The sequence below is a fragment of the Colletotrichum lupini genome, chromosome 1 (genome assembly GCF_023278565.1).
Source record: "Colletotrichum lupini chromosome 1, complete sequence".
Lineage (NCBI taxonomy): Eukaryota > Fungi > Ascomycota > Sordariomycetes > Glomerellales > Glomerellaceae > Colletotrichum > Colletotrichum lupini.
Window position 1 is genome coordinate 1,193,233 of NC_064672.1, and position 20,982 is coordinate 1,214,214.

Consider the following 20,982-nt stretch of genomic DNA (forward strand, 5'->3'; position numbering starts at 1 on the left):
CGATATATACTATAGTCGTATGGGAATCTTTTTTAAGAAAAAAGTTATAGGCCGTAGTAATATACTTCCTTATTTATAAAATAGTATAATTAATTATAGCGACTTCTATAAAGTCGTATTAATAAGCTCTATCCTTACTAATATTTCTTTTTATAACTAAGAACTGCGTTAAACTACTCCTCTTAATTAGCTAAATAAAAGAACTATCTACTATAATTAAGTCCCGTTCTAAAATAGTTATAAATACTAAGTAAGTAAAAAGTATTAGAATAACCTGGCGGGGAATATATATAGTCGGTATAAAACGAAGTAAATAGTTAGGAATAGGGATTCTATAGAACATAAGACTAGAAACGAGACGATTATTTATAGCTTAGGAAGTTAATATAATATCGTTTAAGGTACTACTAGAAGAGTAGTTCTTTTTATAAAAAGTACTTACTACGGAACCGGGATTAAATCGTATCTCTTTTTAACTATTTAAGAATACTACTCCGGGGATACCGCTAACGTAACGCGAACCTACCTAAACTCTACTAAAATATTAATTACTAATAACATAGCTTTAAAAAAGATAATATAATTTCTTTTACCCCTAAACTTCTAGCTAAATTTAAAGCGGAGCTTTTTTATCTAAATCGCCTCCTAATTAATAAAAGCTAAATGCCGTTTTTAATAATATATATTTTAGAAATTAATAATAAGAACTTTTTATAATATATACGCTACTACCTAAGTTAAGTATTAGCTCTGTGCGGGATCCGAATCGGTATACGATATTTTAGCTTATATTATAGGAGAAATACCTATATTAAATAGTAGGAGTTAATTTAAAGGTACCGAGTTATTATTATCCTTCTTAAAACGCCTATTTAGCGTAGAAATAGGCCTAGGTAATTATCGTAGTAAAAAAAGCTTTAAATAGCACGGCTATAAGCTAATAGAATTATTTAATCTATTTTTAAGCCTTAGGCTAAAGCTTTAGAAGATATAGACTAAATTAGTATACCTAGAACTTAATAAATTCTATAAGAGCTTATAAAAGATTTAGACTAACGTTCTTAATAAATAGCTAATACGTAAATAGTCGTTTAGAAATTCTTTTTAACTCTCCCGAAGTTTCCGATTACTATGGCTTATTCGCTTCTAGGCTAGTAAATAGTACGCTTTAGCGCGAACTTATTTTAGTTTCCGTCCCTAGAAGTACTAATTATTCTTAACTCGTTTGCTATAAACCGTATAGGCCTTTTATCGTATCCGTTTCGGAATTATAACTAAGCTAGAGGGAAAACGCGCCTTTTTTTTTAAACTTCTAACTACTTTTTTCCTTATTATATCGGTAGGATAAAACTTAGTTTAGTATATTTACGCGGTTCGTACCCGCCGTATATTTATCGTCGCTCGCTATAATTAAGTAGCTACTAAGATAGGAGTTTATAAATTACTACCTTATTAACTAAAACGGTAGGATATAAGTTATACTTATAGACTAGTAGTACTCCCTAAGGCTTACGCCGGCTAATTTTAAGGCTTAATAAGGCCTATTATTATATATATAGCTAATTACTTAAGGTTACGTAAAGGGCATTACGAATAAGCGCCTAACTATTACCTAAGAGCAGCGGCCTAGATTACCCGCTTTATACTTAATTAGATTATACTATACCTCTATAAATAAGAGCCTCTTTAAGAAAAAAGTCCCGCTATTAAATACGGTATTAAATAATATATATAATATCGTAATAATGCTCTAGGTACTCCTAATAGGCTATTATAGCTATATATTAGACTACTATCTTCTCTCCTAATCTTATATAGAAGTTAATAAGTAGAGGGTAATTAAAGTATTTACTAATTAAGTAGCCGTAAATATTACTTACCGCACTATTATATTAGTTAGATCTTAATATAAGACGTTGATATTTAATTTATAAAGCTTACTTAAGCTATAATTTACCTATTAAGCACTTATAGTCGTAGTAGTCTCGTTATTAAATAAAGCGGATTACGTACGTTAAAATATATTATATTAATAACCGGAGTTTTGAGCATAGGGGAGTTACGGAGCCTTTATTGAAGTTCGAAGTTTATTATATTTAGTTATTATAGTTAGTAGGAGCTAGTAATAATTATAGTTAACTCGTATCTACTTAGAGGATTCTAAGACCTATAAAACTGGGGTAACTAGCTAAGCGCTTTAGTAATAAGTAGGACTATTTAAATAAGGATTATTATTAGTAGAAAGTATCGAAGCGCGGTAATATCTAAATAAAGACTAATTAAGCAAAACCATAAGCCTTAGGGAAGGATTACTTTATTTAGTATAAAACTTCGGTTTATAAAAAGTGCTTTCTCTTATAACTTATAATAATATAATGCCCTATTATTATTTATAGGGTATGATATTTTATTAGCTTATATATTAAGTTTATTTAGGTACCTCGATTAGTACCGCACGTACTATTAAGAATTATATAGAGCGAAATCTACGGTCTAACTTAGTACTTAGCGGACGTTAGAGTTCGAAAGTTATTTCTTAGCTAGAGGCTACTTATAATTAGGGGTGACCTAAGATTATATATTTATTATAATTCGGGCTTAGCTAACTAAAACGTAGTTTATTATAGCTACTTCGTTTTTATATATAAAATTAAAAGTGAAGTACGTAATTAGTAGGGTAAGTACTATTTAACTTTACTCGTACCCTTACTTACGGCTTATTTTATAAATACCCTACTTATAATACTATGTATAGAAATGTCCTAGATTTAAGTTTTAAAAGTAACCCCGTCCCTAGGAGATGCCTTCTTATAATTAAGTTTATACTATACTAGTATTAAATCTTAAGGGGTCTAGGAGGCTCGTCTTATTACTATTTCTATATTTTCGGTATATATATCTTAAATTGACCGTAAGGAAGCTAGTTCTAAGTAATATATTTAGGGTAGAATAGTTATTTACCTTATTAAATAAGTATAGAACCCTAAGATAAAATTAGTATTTTAAGTAAGTACGTTAATTATTATAGTAAATTCGAATATCTTTAAATCCAAGAGCTTATACTTACTTTACGTTAACTTATTATCCTTATATCTCTTAAGAATAGAGCCTTTTATATAGCTTAGCTACTTATTTATCCTATTTACTTTTAGTAATCGCTATACGTCTTAGTTATAATATAAGCCTCTACCTCGTAGCTAGCTTACTCTTAGAATTTACTTTAGGTATAGTAAGTTAGACTTATTATCTTTTATAAAACTATTACTATACTATTTTAAGCTCTAACTAGTATTACGATTCTTTAAATTCTCATACGTTAGACCTTTTAAACCGAAAATCCTCCGATTTTTATTTAATTTCTATTATAAGGAAACGAAGCGTATACTATAAATAATACTATATTAGCTAAATTAGTTTATACGAATAGTTATAAAAATAGTAAAAAAGCTCTCGTTCGAGTTATAATCGATCTTTTTAATTAAAACATTACGGCTAAAGGAGTATAGACCGCCCTTAATAAGACGCTAAACCGATTATATTTTAATTAAATTATAATAGCGTTATAGGAGGACGATAGCTTAGAGCCGGGAAAAATAGTCTCTATCGAATTTACTTAGATCGTTAACGAGCTAACGAAAGATATAATTATTAGTGTTCGTAATTAGCTCGGTTTAAGCTCCTCTAAAAAATTTAGAGTTATTAAAGATAAAATAGAATAGGATAAACTAATAGGATGCCCGTTTGGCAAGGTCGTATAGAGATTAGTAAACGACGCTAGTAAGCTAATCTTTTTAATTACGGTAATAGATACTAGGCTTAATAATATAACCTTTGAATTTTTATAACCTATGTAAAATAAGAATCGGAATTCTTATCTATTTAAGTTTCGGCTAGATAGATAAGAAGACCTCTTAGCTTTTTATACTAAGGTAATTAAAAAATAAGTATTCTGCTACGTTATAATCGTAATTAATAACTAAACGTTCTATATAGGCATATTGTCTCTTTTATTAAGATAACCCTAACTATAAAAGCATAGCTATCTATCTCTTTTTATTATATTTATAAATATTAAGGAAAGGGAAAACAAGTACGTTATTAATAAAGAGAAAAAGAGGTATGGGGGGGGGGGGGCTCTAAGTTAGTAAGGGCTAATTAGCTAGGGTGCTGGCCGGCGTGTTTATTTAGTCTTAGTACCTATTTAAGAATCCGTATTAAGATATATCGTAGTTAGTTAAACGAGGACTAGTCTCTAAACCCGTTTTTATTAGTTATATAGAGGCTACGGGGGCTTCGTTTATAGCAAAAAGGATTATCTCCTAGGTATTAAGAAGCTATTAAAGTATTTACTTTTTTAGTTCTAGCTCGAAGTAGCAACGATAGCGTAAACGTTAGCTACTTTATTACATAAGTAGGATGTATCTAATAAAACTAAAGTAATTAGAAACTTAGCGGATAATATAAGTAGTTAAAATAAATAAGACTTCTATAATATATAGCGCCGCTTAGTTAGGATATCTATTTTAGAGTATATAGCCCTTCTAGCTTCTATTATAGTAAAAAAGGAGAATAATACTCGGGTACGTAGTTAATAAGAATTAAGTATACGATCCTACGTAACGCCCCCCCCCCCCCCCCGTAGCTTATAAAAACATTTTGATTAGTGCGCTTTTACTAGTCTTATTTTAAATTAATACTATAAAATATAATACTATAATTCTATTAATAATAGAAAGAAAACTCCTTATTAGACACTTTCTTATTACGCTAGTTAAAGACTTATTCTAAACTATAGATTAATTATCGATTAATTATAGCGCCCTATAAGTAAAGACGACTAGAAGTTACGGTATCTTTTTCTTATAGAGTAAGGATATAGGGCTAGGCTACGTAAGTATAAGGTTTCCTATCGGTACTTTTATATATACTTTACGTATATAACTCTAGCCCGGCTCCTCGTTAAAACCCGGGTCCTAATACCTTATCTCTTAATTTTATATTACTACTATTAGCTAGTACTAAGATAGGTACGGACGACTTAGAAAGTAATATTTCGAAGAAATAATAGGGCGGATACTTATGTTAGTAAGTAATTAGAAGCTATTAACGAATAGTACTCTAGACGCTAGTACTACTACGAAGTACTATAAAAAAGACCTTAATAAAAGAGACGGACTAGGAGTAAGATATAACGGATAGATCTAGCTAATAAAATAGGATAGTATATAGATTAAGAAATAGCCGCGCGAGCTAAATATTATCCTAACGTTAAGTAATCGTTAGTATGCTTAAATACGAAAGGTTAATTAAAAAACTAGTATTACTATTCTAATTATTTTAAGAAACGATTATTCCTTTTGGTTTATATATTATAATTCTTAGCGTACGATAATTATTTTCTAAGAAAATCTCTCGTTTAGAACAATACTAAGAAAGAATTACATAGCGGATAGTAAATTCTTTTTATTAATATTTATATAATTTTTATAAGGTTAGTATAAAAATATAGTTTTTACGTAGCGTATAATTTACGGGGTTATATTCTTTTATATAATAGTAAGGAATATATATAATATAACTACGCAGGAAGAGCGGTAAATAGAGTGTTATTAAGAATCTCTTAAATAATAAGCAAAAGTAGCATTTTTTTAAAATTGAATTGCATAATAGAAATAAGTTAAAGTAATAGGACGAAATTTACTTAACTAGTTTGCTAAATATACTTTTATTACGTCTCTCGCGTAATAGGAATATTAATATAACACAAAACGTATAAAATTATATTTTTAATAGTATTTTATAGCTGCGTGTTATAAAAGGATTATAGTTAATAAGTTAGTATAGTTAGGCAAAGTAGTCTATTACTAAGGGATGTTATAACCGACGTATTAGTACTATCTTTTTTAATCAATCTTAGTATGCCTCGGAAAGACCGAATTTCTAGTTCGATAAAATTATCTTAGCTTCGAGGATACTTAGTAACGTAGTCTTACTAAAGTCCTATAAGAGTCTATTATAAAAAGGGTTATAAGCTAACGTCGTATATAGTATATAAGTTCTATGCGCGTATTACCTCTAGGTAAATAGTTCTTTACCGTCTCTCGAATAGCCTCTTTTATAAATATAGCTTAGATGCCGTTAGTAGTCCTCCAGAATAATAATAGCTCTTACGTTTTTTTTAGTTATTATAGTCCCTAGCTCGGGATAGCGTTACTTTAATCCGTAGACGGCGCTTTTTCGGGGAGCTAGGCCTCTATTAAAATTGCTTCTTAATATCGCACTTTCTAACTTAAGGTTAGACCCGACGACTGATTTATTATAGTTACCAGTAAAACTTCCGTTCCAACCTCTTAATAAGCTTTAGTAATGCCCCGACGACCGGCTGCGTATAATAATATTAACCGACTTTTTATAAGCAATCTATATAAAATTATTAAGATATTACGATCCTATATAGGCCCATAACTTAATTAGAAAGTAATAGTATTACTAAGTAGCTCGTCTCTTTTTATTATTTACCGTTACTTATTTAAATTAGATACGCTTATATATATATTTAATATAATACGAGTTATAACTACCTTACTAACTACTAAAACATATACTATTACTATAAAAGATTTTTAACGGATCTACTAGCGCGTAGTTATAAGAGCAGAGGCTAATTAAAACTAATATATAAGGTTAAGTAGGATATAGTTATACTTTACTAAGCTTACTAATTATACTTTAATATCGCTTAGATATATATTATATAAGGCTAATAGCATAAGAGTTATTATTAAAAATAACGGCCGAGATTAATATAGTAAAGCCGAAAATCGAATAAAAGTACGCTTAGTTTTAAAAAGTAAATTAAAAAGATTAGCTAGGATAGTAAATAGTCGAAGGAGTATATATAAGAGAAATAGTTTCTCCTATAGTAGATCTAGTCCCCGCTAGAGTAAAAAAAGCTATTTTTAATATAATAAGTAATTTTAATCTTAACTTACGTCCCCCTTTCGTTAGTATATTAAAGAATATTAAGGGGCTTAGTAGCGCCTAGCGGAGGCACGCTCGCCTTTATCATAAAAAAAGATAAGTAATAGCTACTAATAATTATTCTTAAAGCCGTAAACACGTTATTATTAATATTAAAACTAGAGCCTAGCGAGATAGGCTAGCGGCGTAGAAATAATAGATATAGTACAAGCCTAGGTTAGTTCTATAACCTCTTTCTAAAAGATAATATTACCGGGGCATACTATCCTAGAGGGCTAATATTTATATTAAGATCGGGTAGTTTTTTAAAATAGCGGTTATGCTATATACCTATTAGAAAGGCTCTACTACTATCCAAATCCTCGAATTTAGCTATGTTTTTCTTAATAAGATAAAATAAACTTTTTTTAGTAGCGTGTTGAAAAAAGGCAATCTTATACTAATTTCTTTTTCGTATAGAGTCTAATATTAAGTTTAGTACGAACGTTAGAGCTATCGGATAGTAAGAGTTACTATTAATAGTATACTTAGTAATATTTATTTTAGTAGCTTAAGTAGGTTTAAGAGAGTTAGCTACGGTAGTAAGTAAGTAATAAAAAATAAGGAGATAAGTAAAATAAAATATCGCTAGCGTTAAGGGAAAGGAAATATAAAATAAGCGCTAAAACGAGGAGGAAGGATAAGAAATAGGCTTAAGGAGGGAATAATAGTAAATCTAGGATAAGGAATTTATAAAGCACGACTCTAAAATAGATATATAAAGTACTTCGAGGTACTATATTATATTATTTTATAAAATTACCTATGCTTAGGGGTGGCAGTGTTAGAACTTAACCTTAGATTATAGAATATATAGGATTATTAATAGCTAAAGTTAGATATTATAATAATTACGAGGGGGTAAATACTAAAAACTTCGTAATAACGCCTTATATTAGTACCTCTCGTCGCTCCTACTACTTTAGTACGAGTAAGACCTAAGCCTAACTTTATAAAATGTTAACTTTAATCTTCGTTTTATAGGAATCTATAAATAGGTAAGTATAGCGAGTAGTGGCATAAGGATTAAACTAGAAATACGCTCGAGTCTAAGCGTAAATTATATAGATTTAATTAGATAGTTAGGACGTAGAAATGGGCTAGACTATCGGACGGAACTTATAATAGTAAACTTTAAAAATTTAAGTTCGCTTATTACTAGTACGTTTTAGTAATAGATTATAGTAATCGCTAATAGATATTCCGCGTTTATAACTAAGACTCCGGGCTACGGATATATTAAGCCGACTTATTTTATTAGTTTATAACCTATATCTTATTCGTAATTCGTTTAATACCCCTCTATAGAACCGATTCTATCCTCTTTATAAAAACGAATCCGGTATGAGAGTTCTTTTCGCTCGCTAATCCTAAATAGCTATTTTTTCTTACGTAAAGCATCGCGCGATTTTTTTTTATTTTATATATACTAACGGCCTAACCGCTAGCTTATTAACAAAACGCCCTATAAGCTTTATATATATAAATTATACCTAAAGTCGATAGTATAGGTTAAACGAGTTATAGGCGTAGTAGTAATAGTATTTATATTAATATTTACATACTAATCTACGTATATGTACAAAAACTTTTATTAACTAATAAGTAGCTAGTATTTTTTAAATCCCTATTTAAACTTATTTTAGTTTTAGTACGTGTCGCTAGTCCGTATCGGTACTTAAAATAAGATCGAAAATTTATTATTACTTTAGCTCGAGATTACTTTAGTTCGAGATTACTCGAGGGCGGTAGGGTACTATTACGGTTTCCCTTACTTATAGCCCCTATATTAGGGAGGGCTATAATAAGTTACGCTCGAATTTGCTTTTTAGTACGACGCTTAGGCAATTTCGTAGCTAAAAAATATAAATACAAACCTTTTAGTAACTTAATTTAAATAACGTAGTATAAAGAAGTAAATAGTTATATAAGGCTCCTATAGCTACACAAGACCCCTATATTTTAAAAATCAAATATCGATAGGCTATGGCTTAGAACGTTAGTATTTAATTTCTTAATAGGATGCCGCTTTTTTTAAAGCTACGACGATTTAATAACGCGTACCGTAATTAAAATAGCCAGATAGTAGTATATAAGGATTACTAAGGCGGATCGAGGCTAATACTTTTTATTATAAAAAAGCGATTATACCGTGCTAATTACTGGTTACTTTTTATATACGTATATAGTTATTAATACTAAGTTAAATTATTATTCTTCCCTCTCCTCTATATCTAGGTATAGCTAAGAACGAAAATTAGTAAGCCTCTTAATAAGATTATATAGTACTAACTTATTAATATAGGTAAATATAATAACCTGCTTACTTATTAATAAAGATATATATTAAGTCTAATATTTCTTACGAAAATAATATAACTTAAAGACCCTACCTCTTATAAATAGCTTAAATATATCTAAGTAAATAGTTAGATATAACCTCGGGATATGGATATTTAACCCGTAGTAGCGGTAAAAAAAGCCCCTAGTACTTAGGTAGATTAAGTAACTAGCCGGGCTAGGGGAGAGGTTTTACTACTTCTTATGCCTGCTTTAGTACGAGATAATTTTATAACTAAGGAAAGACCCGAACTGGGCGTCGAGGGCGTTTTTATAAATTCGCGACTACTTAAAATATTAATCCTTATAACCTAGCCTAGGCCTAGGGCTCGCTACTTATATAGCTACTTTACTAAAGCCTTAATAAGTTAGATTATATATACTAACGTACGTTTTGATCCCTTTTGGTATTATAATTTATATATCTTCTTTACGTTTATTTACTTTAGTATTTAGAGGTACGGAGATATCCTTACTTATACGTTAGTGCCGGACTATATAATATTAAAGTCGTAGAGTAATTAGGCAGGGCTAATTATAATACTCGTAACTTATCCCTAGCTTATAGTTTATTTAATAATATCTTAGTAGCGAATAGCTCTAGGTAATTAATTATAGATATCGTAGTATTATAATTTCTATACTATAGAGCTTTTAAGAGTATTAGACTACCCTAGGACATTCGTTACGGTACTTATTTCGCCCTAAGTAATCTAACTTATACTAAACTAAAAGTATAAATAAGGCTAATAAGGGTATCCTTATATAAGGGAATTATATACTTATTATATAGATATAGGGTTTCTTTTTATAGCTATTTATTCGTTATACTTATTAATATATATATAATAACTCTTACCTATCTAACTACTACTTAATAGATTTGCTATAGGCTTAGCAGATTACTTAAAGAGTTTAATAATAATTATCCCTATTTATTATGCTATTACTAACTATACTAAAGGTCTATTACTATATAGTAGCTGCTCCGACCGGGTCTGCCTTAAGATGCGTATTAATAGCCCTAGTAGGGGAAGCTAGATAATGCGATATACGAATAGACGTCTTTTTAGTTATTATACCGTCCGTTAATAGCGTTATTACTAGCTTTAACGGTTTTAAAAAGTAGATTATAAAAGAAGCTATTATTTATATTACCCTAGCCCTTAATAAATAGATTAATTATAAGGCTACTTTAATAGCGGCCCGGAGTTAGGTAGCTATTGCTATGCTAATAATAAGTAATATTACTACGGCGACCCGGAGCGGCTAGAGCTCTACTTACCTAAGGGCCGTACTCCTAGCTTAGGATCGACTATAAGCATAGCTAAAGGAGGACCCCCGTAGTTTTACTTATATTTTAAAAAAAGGCTTAGCCGCTACTTAAAAAATCGTACTATTTACTTTATAATAGATCGTTTATAAGGCCTTTAGCCTAGGGCTTATAAACCTTCCCTATATTTACTATATTAATATAAAATACTTTTTAAAACTACTAAATAAGTAAATATAAAAAAGACTACTTATAAATAAAAAAGAGCTAGTAAAATACCCCGGTGCTTATTAAGTTAAAACGCTTATTAAGTAGTATACTTACGTTATACTACGATACTTAATAAAACTACTTAATATTAGTGCGGACGTCTTATACTTAGCTACGCTTATTAAAAATAAAGTTTTTATATAAATAAAATAGAAACCTATCCTTGCCCAACCCTCCTGCCTTGGGCCTAATTTAGTTACGAACGAAATCTCTTAGCTCGTATTATTTATATAAGAGGTCTCACCCTTTAGTCTTTTTAATTAAAGCAATAGATCTAATCAAAGCGGACCCGTTATACTTAAGGTCGGGGTAGGGTATATAATAATCGTTATAGGAGCGATAGTAACGCCTTTATATAAAAAACGGGTATTAAGGATTTTATAATTATATTAGAGCGGTAAAGCGCCGACTTATATTATATAATTTTATATAACGACTCGAACTTAATAAAGACCTTACGAAGTAGGGTAGGCTATTGATATAAATTAAGTACCTTAATTATAAGTATTAGTAGCTTAATAAGTATATTAGCAATATTAAATACTTAGAGCTAGAGTACGATAGATTATAATAAGAACTTATTAAGAATAAAAGTTTTAAATTTATAAGATAAAAGAGTTTATATATAAGGCTGCTCTAGGAATAAAGCGCGAGAGAGAGAGAAAAGAACTAAGTTAATAAGGCTTAAGAAAGGGTAGAGTCTAAAGCGAAGTAAATATATATACTAACCTAAGAGGATCCGAAGCGTTTATATATCTTTAAAAAGAAGCGGGTATTAATAATAAAATATAGTATAGAGAAATTACTTATTATAAGGCGATAATTAGAGTAGGCCCGAAGCGAATCGTTTTTTATTATATAATTCGTTCGGGCTATATTTAGTTATGCGGGCGCTAAGAGAGATACTACTTAGTACCGTATCTTTATATAATAGGTTTTAAAATAAATTCTTTTGATCGAGGCTAAGATAAGCCTTTCTATAACGAACTAATATAAGTATAGCGGAAAAAAGACGAAGATAAAACTCGTAATTAATAAAGAGCCTTTAGTAAGACGCGCCCGGAAGAGAGTTATATTCGATCTTTACGAGAGAAGGCTAATTAACGTAAGACTTTTATTAGTAACTATAAAGATATAGTCTTAACTTAGTACGGTAATAAATTAAGATATAGCTTAAGGTATATAGCCCGATATTCTTATTATTAATAATTAGTATAAAGAGAATAACGTTTAAATAATACCGCTAGGACTCCGCTATAGCGTACGTATCGCTATTTTTAAAAAAGCTATCGAACTTAATATCTTTTAAAATAGTTCGCTCTTAATACTAAAAGCAAGGGCTATATAACTATTCAAGAAAAATCTCGCCCGCTAAGGATATAAAAGCTCTTTTAACTAAGAGGAAATCGTAACGTAATAATTAATATAGTATAACTAAAGATAAACGGGGTTGCTAAGGCGTTAATAACAAAGGGTAGTTAATAAATAGTCTTAAACTAAATAACTTAATAAAGTCTATACTATATCTCTAATACCTAAACTATTAGGTCTATACTATTCGGTTACCTTATTTATAGTATCTTAGCTACGTACGGCTATTACTATATTCTTTTATTTTATTTATTCTATTTTCTATACTTTACTATTTATAATAAGTAACTTAAAGTAATTAGAAAGCTAGTTGCTTATATCTAACTTACTACTACCGTATTAGCTACGTGGTATATTACTAACGAGATAGGCTATTTGCCGTTCTTAGTTAAACTAACCCCTATTAAGACCTTTTATAATCCGTAGCCCGATACTTAATTATATTTATATAGACTACTTTACTAATTTTTAATATTAGCGAGCCCGCTCTTTATATATAGTAATAAAGGTAACTTTTATACCCTTTTAATATAACTATTACTACCGTAATTCCGTCTATCCCGTAACGCCCTTAATTATTTATATTTACTATAGGGAAGGTTTTAGTAACGTTAATAGTTATATTACGACTATTAGAAACTATTTAATATGTCTATTCTAATAGTTAGTGGGGGCCCTTGCTGCCGCTATCGAATTTTTTTATTTAACTTTTGCTATCCTCCTCTATATAAGTATTAAGATTTTATAAGTACTAGCTCCCTAGCTAGGCTTAGAGTAACGCGGGCTTATATGTTATATTAAAAAGGTATTTTAAACTATATATTATATAGGTAACGCTAATCTTTACGCTACTACTTAGTAAGTAGTTTAATAATTAAGGTAGTATTAGGACTTTATTAAGTAAGAGGACTGCGCTTCCGAAGTCTCGTATAGCTCTTAACTATATTTAATAAAACCGTACTTTATAATATAAAAAAAGACTACTTTATGTATATATAACCGTTACGGAAGCTAGTAATTATTTAAGTTTTAATAATATTAACCGCGTTCCCGTAACCCGATTCCTTATTTATATGCTTATCCCGCTTACTTACGCTTACCTTAGCTTATTATATTTAAAGCGGCGAGGGATCTGGGGATACTTAGGTAACGTATTAGCGCTACTAAAAAACTTTTAAATAGGGAGAGTAAGTAAAATAGAGTAATAAACGTAGCTATAACGAATATCTAAACGGCTTGAGGATAACTATGATCCCCTATTAGGATATTTAGCCGTTACTAAAGAGCTATATACTACTTTAGTCTAAGGAAAGTTTCTGAGCGAAAGATTAATAATCGATAACTATTACCTTAAAGCGTATTAAGATATATCGAAGCCAGAGTTTAATACTTACTCAAGCCTTGGTCCCCGGCTAGTTATACTAATACTAAGGTGGGGAACCTATTAATAAACGCTATTTAATTTTTTTTAAGTAGCTAGGATATTACCGTAGGGATTAGTATATATAAATCTTATTTAGTGCGCCTATAGGTATCTTATACTCGTAGGCTATATATTTAATCGAATTACTATCGATAGCTAATAAGGTTCTAGGTTTAGCGATCGTTAATTGATAAATTCGTGCTTTTTAAAATATAACTAAGTTATTAAGTTTATAATAAGTAAGTAATAAGAGGCCTGAGCTATAGCCCTTACTAAGCGGTAACCCTATTAGTATAACTAACTAATCTAGATATAAAATTGCTATATTCTAGACTGCGGCGACCTAGGCTTTTAGTAATGTTTGTAATAATATCTTTAGCGAGCTAAGAGCGTTTATAAAGTCCCGTTATTAATAAGGGTAAAAACACTAGCCTCTACTCTTTTATCTTAAGTTTAGCTTCCTACTTAACCTATTCTCTATAACGTAAGAACTATCTATTACGGACTAAAAAGTCGTAATAAAGTAGGTCTTATTATTTTTATATTGCGCGCTAGGATATAAACGCGTTACTTATAAAAATATAATAATTTCGAATAGGCTTTAAGTTAGTTAGTTCCTTATTATTAGTGGCTAAAGCTAGTTCTATAGTTAATAGCGGAGGTACGTAGGGTTATTATTTAACGATAGGGGCAAGGGCTATTCTATTAATAACTAGCGTATACGTTTAGTTTTACTACGCCCACGACCCTAAGTAACCTACCCCTACCCCCCATTAGAACTACTACTCGGTCTTAACTTAAATAATATAAATAATATAAATAATATAAATAACGCCCCCATCCTCTCGAGCCCCGTATAAGCTCCGTAAACTCTAGGCGTAAATATAACTATAGAAGTAACTATAAAGGTTACCGCGCTAGCGATGCCCTATAGGGGTAATTAAATATTTTAATCTACGTCTCCGTACTATAGTCTTATAATATTATAGCCTAGAAGTTAAGGTACGACCCTAGATCTAGCTTCTTATTAATACTACGATCTAACCCGACTCTCCCCCGCCTCTAACTTACTACCGACCCGTATTTAATTACGTTTTATTATTAAATAATATAAAGCGGTCCCTAGGCCGACACTACTATATTCGCTCCTATCTACTGGCCCGACCTAAGTCCTTATATTACGTTCGATTATAGAGTACTACGTTTTATAACTAGCCCGGTTATATAACTTAAATAGCTCTACTACTATCGTAGCTAATTCTCTAATTAATAGAGGACTTATAGAGAATATATATAACCCCTATAATTAAAGACTATCCTAGGCCTAAGGCCTACGTTATAACGTTAAGAATATTGCGGACCCTAGTAGCGTTACTATTACGAAAGTAACTTTGTTTACCTTATTATTCGCCTTATTATTAATATTACGTAAGTAAGCTATATACTATATTAATCTACGATTTCTATAAATTATTATAGGTATTAAGTATATAAGTAATATTGCTTATATAAGCTTACGTGAGCAATGGAAAGTACTAGAAGGTAACTAAATAAGCTGGAATTCTCTCGAGACGGAATTACGTACTACGATTACGTATTTACTTGCGTATGCGCTTATTAATTATATTATAATTAATAAGTAATAGAATATTCTAGTAGGAGGTTTTTATGCCTATAAATAGGGGTATATTTGCCTACTTAGACCTTTCGTTAAGTAAGTAACTTCTTATATAGTAATTTAACTATATTACTCTCTTTATTATAAAAACCTCTTTTATATACGCTTATTTCCCCTATATTCATATATTCTTATTTCTATATGAATATTTACTTTTTATATTCTTTATAAGAATATCCCGCATTACCGCGTTAAAACTATATGCGCTAGAGTTATTATTATAAAAGTAGTGAAATCCTGTACCCTTAAGGCGTAAATAGACCGGGTAATTAAATAGTACGTTAATAAGATTATTTATAAGATAAGGTAACGTATGTTAATATACTTAAGAGCTGCGATTTGAGTATTAGGAAAGCTATAAAAGAGGTGCGGACGTCTAGCTAGATTGCTAAGAACTAGACGAACTATATTAGCTATTACTAAAAGCTAAAGCTATAAGACTTAGACCGACGTAGTTATCGCTAGACGTAATTTATATAGGAAACCTATATAAAAATTATCGATACTATTTTAGTTTTACTTATATTAATAGATCTCTATTTTATTTAGGATTACCTCTAGCTATAGAATATTGCGGGGGAGACCGAGCCGCTTTATATTATACTTGGTAATAAAAACGTCTTTTAATTTCTCTTTTTTATCTTTTTTAATATAATTTAATATTTTTATAACGAACTTAGATAAGTCTCATAATATAATAGGAAACCTCCTAAGCCATTTATTATTAGTTATAAAAAGGGCTAGTTAATTATTAAATATAAGTATATTAGTCGATCGGCTAATAATTAAGCTCCCGTAGCTATATACTAGTCCGGAGATATTTGCGGATATCTTATCTACCCTAAGACTTAGAGTATAAAGGGTAACTCTTATTTATTATAAACCCTCTTACTAAGTCGTAAAGGATATTACGCGTTATATTCTTAGCTGATATTACTAAGACGGTTAGAAAGTATTTAAAATAGAGAATATAGCGCGTACTAAGTATTAATATATCTCTTATATTTCTAATTACGTCGGGCGACGTTTAGCTAAATAAATAATATACTTCGCCCTATAGGCGCTTTAAGGTTAGGGCTATTAATATAAAGCCGCGCTCTTATATTAAAGTCCTTTATGCGAGTCGTTTTACTATATAACCGGCTACTATTACTATATAAATACTTACTAATTAGCCGCTCGGTATTAGCCGTGCTTAGGATATATATCGGGGCGCACGTAGCTATTTACTTATTATTAATATACTCTAGTAATAGAGTTTAAAGATTACTAACGGATATTCCCTATGTCTTTATATTTAAAAAAATAGAAATCTCGAGGATCTATTCGTAACTAGTTAATTACGTTAGCTAATAAAAATAGCTAGGTTATAATATACGTACGTAGCTATTATTTAGTGTATTATTATTTAGTATAGGATTTAGGATAGACTTAGCCGTATATACGATATTTAGTATAGTTAGTTATAGAGGCCGCCTCGTTTTAGTATTAAAATAGGGTAGGGTAATTAGTCCTAGTAGTCCTTTTTAAAAGCTAATTAAGTCTAGGGATTTATAAAAGAGCTAATTAGAGTAAGATATAAAGAAAATGGCCCTAATTAGAGATAGGAGCTCGGTAGCGCGGACTTTTATTTTAATTATATATATACCCTTTTTAGGATCGAACTAGAGCCTTTTTAATAATTTATTTTTAAACGTAATAATATAAAACGATTAAAAAGTCTACCCTTCCGATCTAGTTAATACTATTCTTTTTTATTTAGTTATAGTTTTATTAATTAAGACTATATTAACTCGATCGAAAGAGGTATTTTATATTATTTTTATAAGTATTAGTAGTTCTTTTAAAGTACCGTACCGCGAGAGTCCCTTATACTTTTTATGTTTTTAGTACCTTAATTTACTAAAATTAGCTACTTGTTAAATAAGATAGATCTACTACGTACGGCCTTTATAATAGTTATATTTATAAACTAGCGTCTTAAGGTACGGCGCCTAAGCTACGATTTTATTACCCATAGCTATTATAAGTACTACCTCGTAGTTTTATATTAATACGCTTATACTATATAGCTTAGAAAAAAAGGCTAGTCGTAGTACGGCGCGCTTATAAAAATACTAAATAAGACTAGAGGTAAATCCTTTACGTAGTTTAATAAAAAGATCGATAATGTCCTATTCTACCTCGGCTTACGAGGTTATAACGAAGGGGTAGCTTTTTAATAAGCAGACTCTTAGTATTTATAAGAGTAGATACTAGCCCGCCTCGAATATTAATAGCCTCGATAGCTAGATAGAGACGCGCACGGCCCCGGTATCGTAGTTAATATAGGCTTTACCGAACGTTCGTCCTATTATTTTATTATAAAACGCTATTAGGCTTATTTATAAAAGGCTTATTAGCGCTATTATTATAAAATAGACGTATAGCTATAGCTAAGAGCGACTGGCTATTAATTATAAGTAGAGTGCGAGTCCTATTATTACTAAATAAGAGAGCGCTTAGTAAGTTTTTAAATATAGCTCGTAAATACGGCGTTAGAAAAAAAAGAGAAAGGTTATTATTACTACTATAATTATAGTAATAGAACCTTATAAGAGTAAGACGAAGTAACGGAATTTATTAATAAAAATAGCCCCGCTACTATAATTATAAGGAGCTCGTTAGTACCCTTAGAGGCCTAGACTAAAGATTTATTATTTTCTATAGCGCTAATAATATAGCCCGTAAGGAGCATTGTTATAACGCGACCTTACTACTTATAGAATATTACGTAGTACTTAAGAGGTATAGTAAGTAAATTTATAGTAAAGTCTAAGCAGAGCCCGGAGAATAGGGGAAGTATATTAAAAAGTACTAGATTTTTAAAACGGGCTAAGAGAGTTAACGGTTAGTATATAAAGTAAAATATATTTATATTTAAGAAAAGGGTCGGGATAAGTAAGGAAACGGCGTTCTAAAGACTAAGTAACGAGTAGTAGTAAACGAGTCATTAATATACTAAGTACTTTTCTATAAAATAGGTAAGTTATTTACGGGCTCTATCTGTGCGAGATAAGACGTTTAAAAAAGCGAGACTAATAATAATACCTATAAAGCAGATTATATAAAAAGCCGTTACCTAGTCCATAGAATACTTATAATTACGAGGACTACGACCCGGGAGGAAATTAATGATAGTAATATTTAGATAAGTATATATAGGCAGAGGAGTATAAGAATAAAGGACTAAAAGACTAAAGGACTAAAGTAGTTAGGGAATAGTAATAACATTATTAAATACAATATAATAAGTAGAATTAGCTATATATTATAAAAAGAGTAAGAAATAGCTAATGAAAGCTTAAGTTAATATTAGTATTACCTTAGCCTCGTAGCTATACTCTCTTAAAAAGACCGTAATACGTATTAAATTAATAAGATCGAGGAAATATTTAATATTTCGATATCTAACGAGCGGGTACTATAAGTCTCGGTTAGTCCTTTTGCTCTATAGTCCGAGCTTAAAACGTAGCTAAGTATTAATATAAATATTTTATAACTTAATAACTAACGAGGTAGAGTCGATCGCTATTAAAAAGCTAAATACGTCCGAGGTCGTTTATACCCAGCGTCTTTTTATAATACTCTTATATAAGGAGTTAAATAATACCGCTAAGGGCCCTAAGGTAATAACAGCTATAGTATTTAAATAGCTAATAAAGCTACTAATTAGCTAAATAGTTTTATACGTTAAATACTAAATTCTTAAACCTATACTTATCGGGTAGTAAGAAATAAACTAATCTTTACTACTCCCGTATTAGTTATTAATACGCTTCTTCTATTTATCGAGGGGTGTTCTAAGTTTTAGCTTTCTAAATAGCTAAAGCCTTTTACGAGCTATTACTTAGGTATAGTTTTCGTTTTTAATATCTCGGCTCTATCTCTCTAGTCTAATCCCTCTACTTACCTAGCTAACTATAATACCTAGCTATATAGTATTAAGATAAGTCGGGCATTTCGCTATATATAAAAGGCTAATAGCCGTAGCCTTAAAAATAGCATAAAAAGAAGTCGGCGCTATATATACTTAAATAAGCTCGATAATATTTAAGCAATAGAGCCTTCTTAGCTTTTTTAGGACTTTTTTTAACTCCGTATAAGCTAGTTTATAAACGTAGAAAAGTTCCTAATATTTTGTTACTATTATAAGAGCACTCCCGAGATCGTAGGGCTCGAATTCGGCCTAATAGTACTTCTAGGGTAAGCCCCTTTCGACGTCCGATAGGCGGTCCGGAACATTATCGTATCTCGGGCTATGTAAACCTATTTTAAAATCCATAACTAGAACTTACTCCTTTTTCTAGGTCTTAACTTATATTAAAAGGTATCTATCGGCTTTTCTTACTACTACTTTAGCTATGGGTCTGGCCCTAGGATTCGATATAATAGTATTTAGGACGCTATAACTATTCAAAAAGATAGCGATCTAGGTTTTTTAGTTAGGATTTATTATACCTACTTCGATATATATAACGAACTATCCGGTATTCTTAGAGGCGTTTAATAATAAATAAGTATGCTCGTTAGGAGTAGAGTCTAGTATTATATAATATATACGAGTAAAAAGAAGCGCGATCTAAATTAAGATATTACGGCCTTCTATATTTAGCTATTAGTTTAGGTCCTCGACGTAGGTTGTAGCTTCGCTTTAAACTATAGGGCTTATAAAGAAGGACTTCCTAAATATCCTCGTATATTTAGTAATCGTCTATATACGAAAGTATAATAAAGAAGGCGCCTAGGACGAATATAGTATAATATAATTTCTATATATAAATATATAAAGGTTATGACTATAGATAGTAAGTTTAAAGTAATAAAAGGATTATAATAACCCGTAGAGTTAGGTCTAAATATAAAACGTAACGTAGAGAAGAGAAAAGAGAGATTGCGCTATATAAGTAACGCGTAGCCGTAAAAAAAGGGGCTATAGTATTATTATAACTCGTAATATACTTAATACTACCTTGGTACGCAATCCCGTAATAAGATATAAGGTTTTAATATATATAATATATCTAAAGCTAACTTAGATATATTTCTTACTATATAGTAAAGGAACGTAATAGATATTTAGAGGTTATTATACGGTATAGTATTCTAGTTATAGTTATTTTTAATCTATCGTATTATTTAATATATATCTCTAGCACGTATAGCTTTAACGAGGTAATACGGGATATTCTTATAAAAAATATAGAAAGTGAATATTCATATAGAAATAAGAATATATAAATATAGGGGAAATAAGCGTATATAAAAGAGGTTTTTGTAGTAAAGAGAGTAATATAGTTAAATTACTATATGAGAAGTTGCTTGCTTAACGAAAGGTCTAGGTAGGTAAATACACGCCTACATATAGGCATAAAAACCTCCTACTAGAATATTCCATTGCTTATTAATTATGATATAATTAATAAGCGTATACGTAAGTGAATGCGTAATCGTAGTACGTAATTCCGCCTCGAGTAAATTCCAGATTATTCAGTTACCTTCCAGTACTTTCCATTGCTCACGTAAGCTTATATAAGCAGTATTGCTTACATAGTCAATACCTATAAT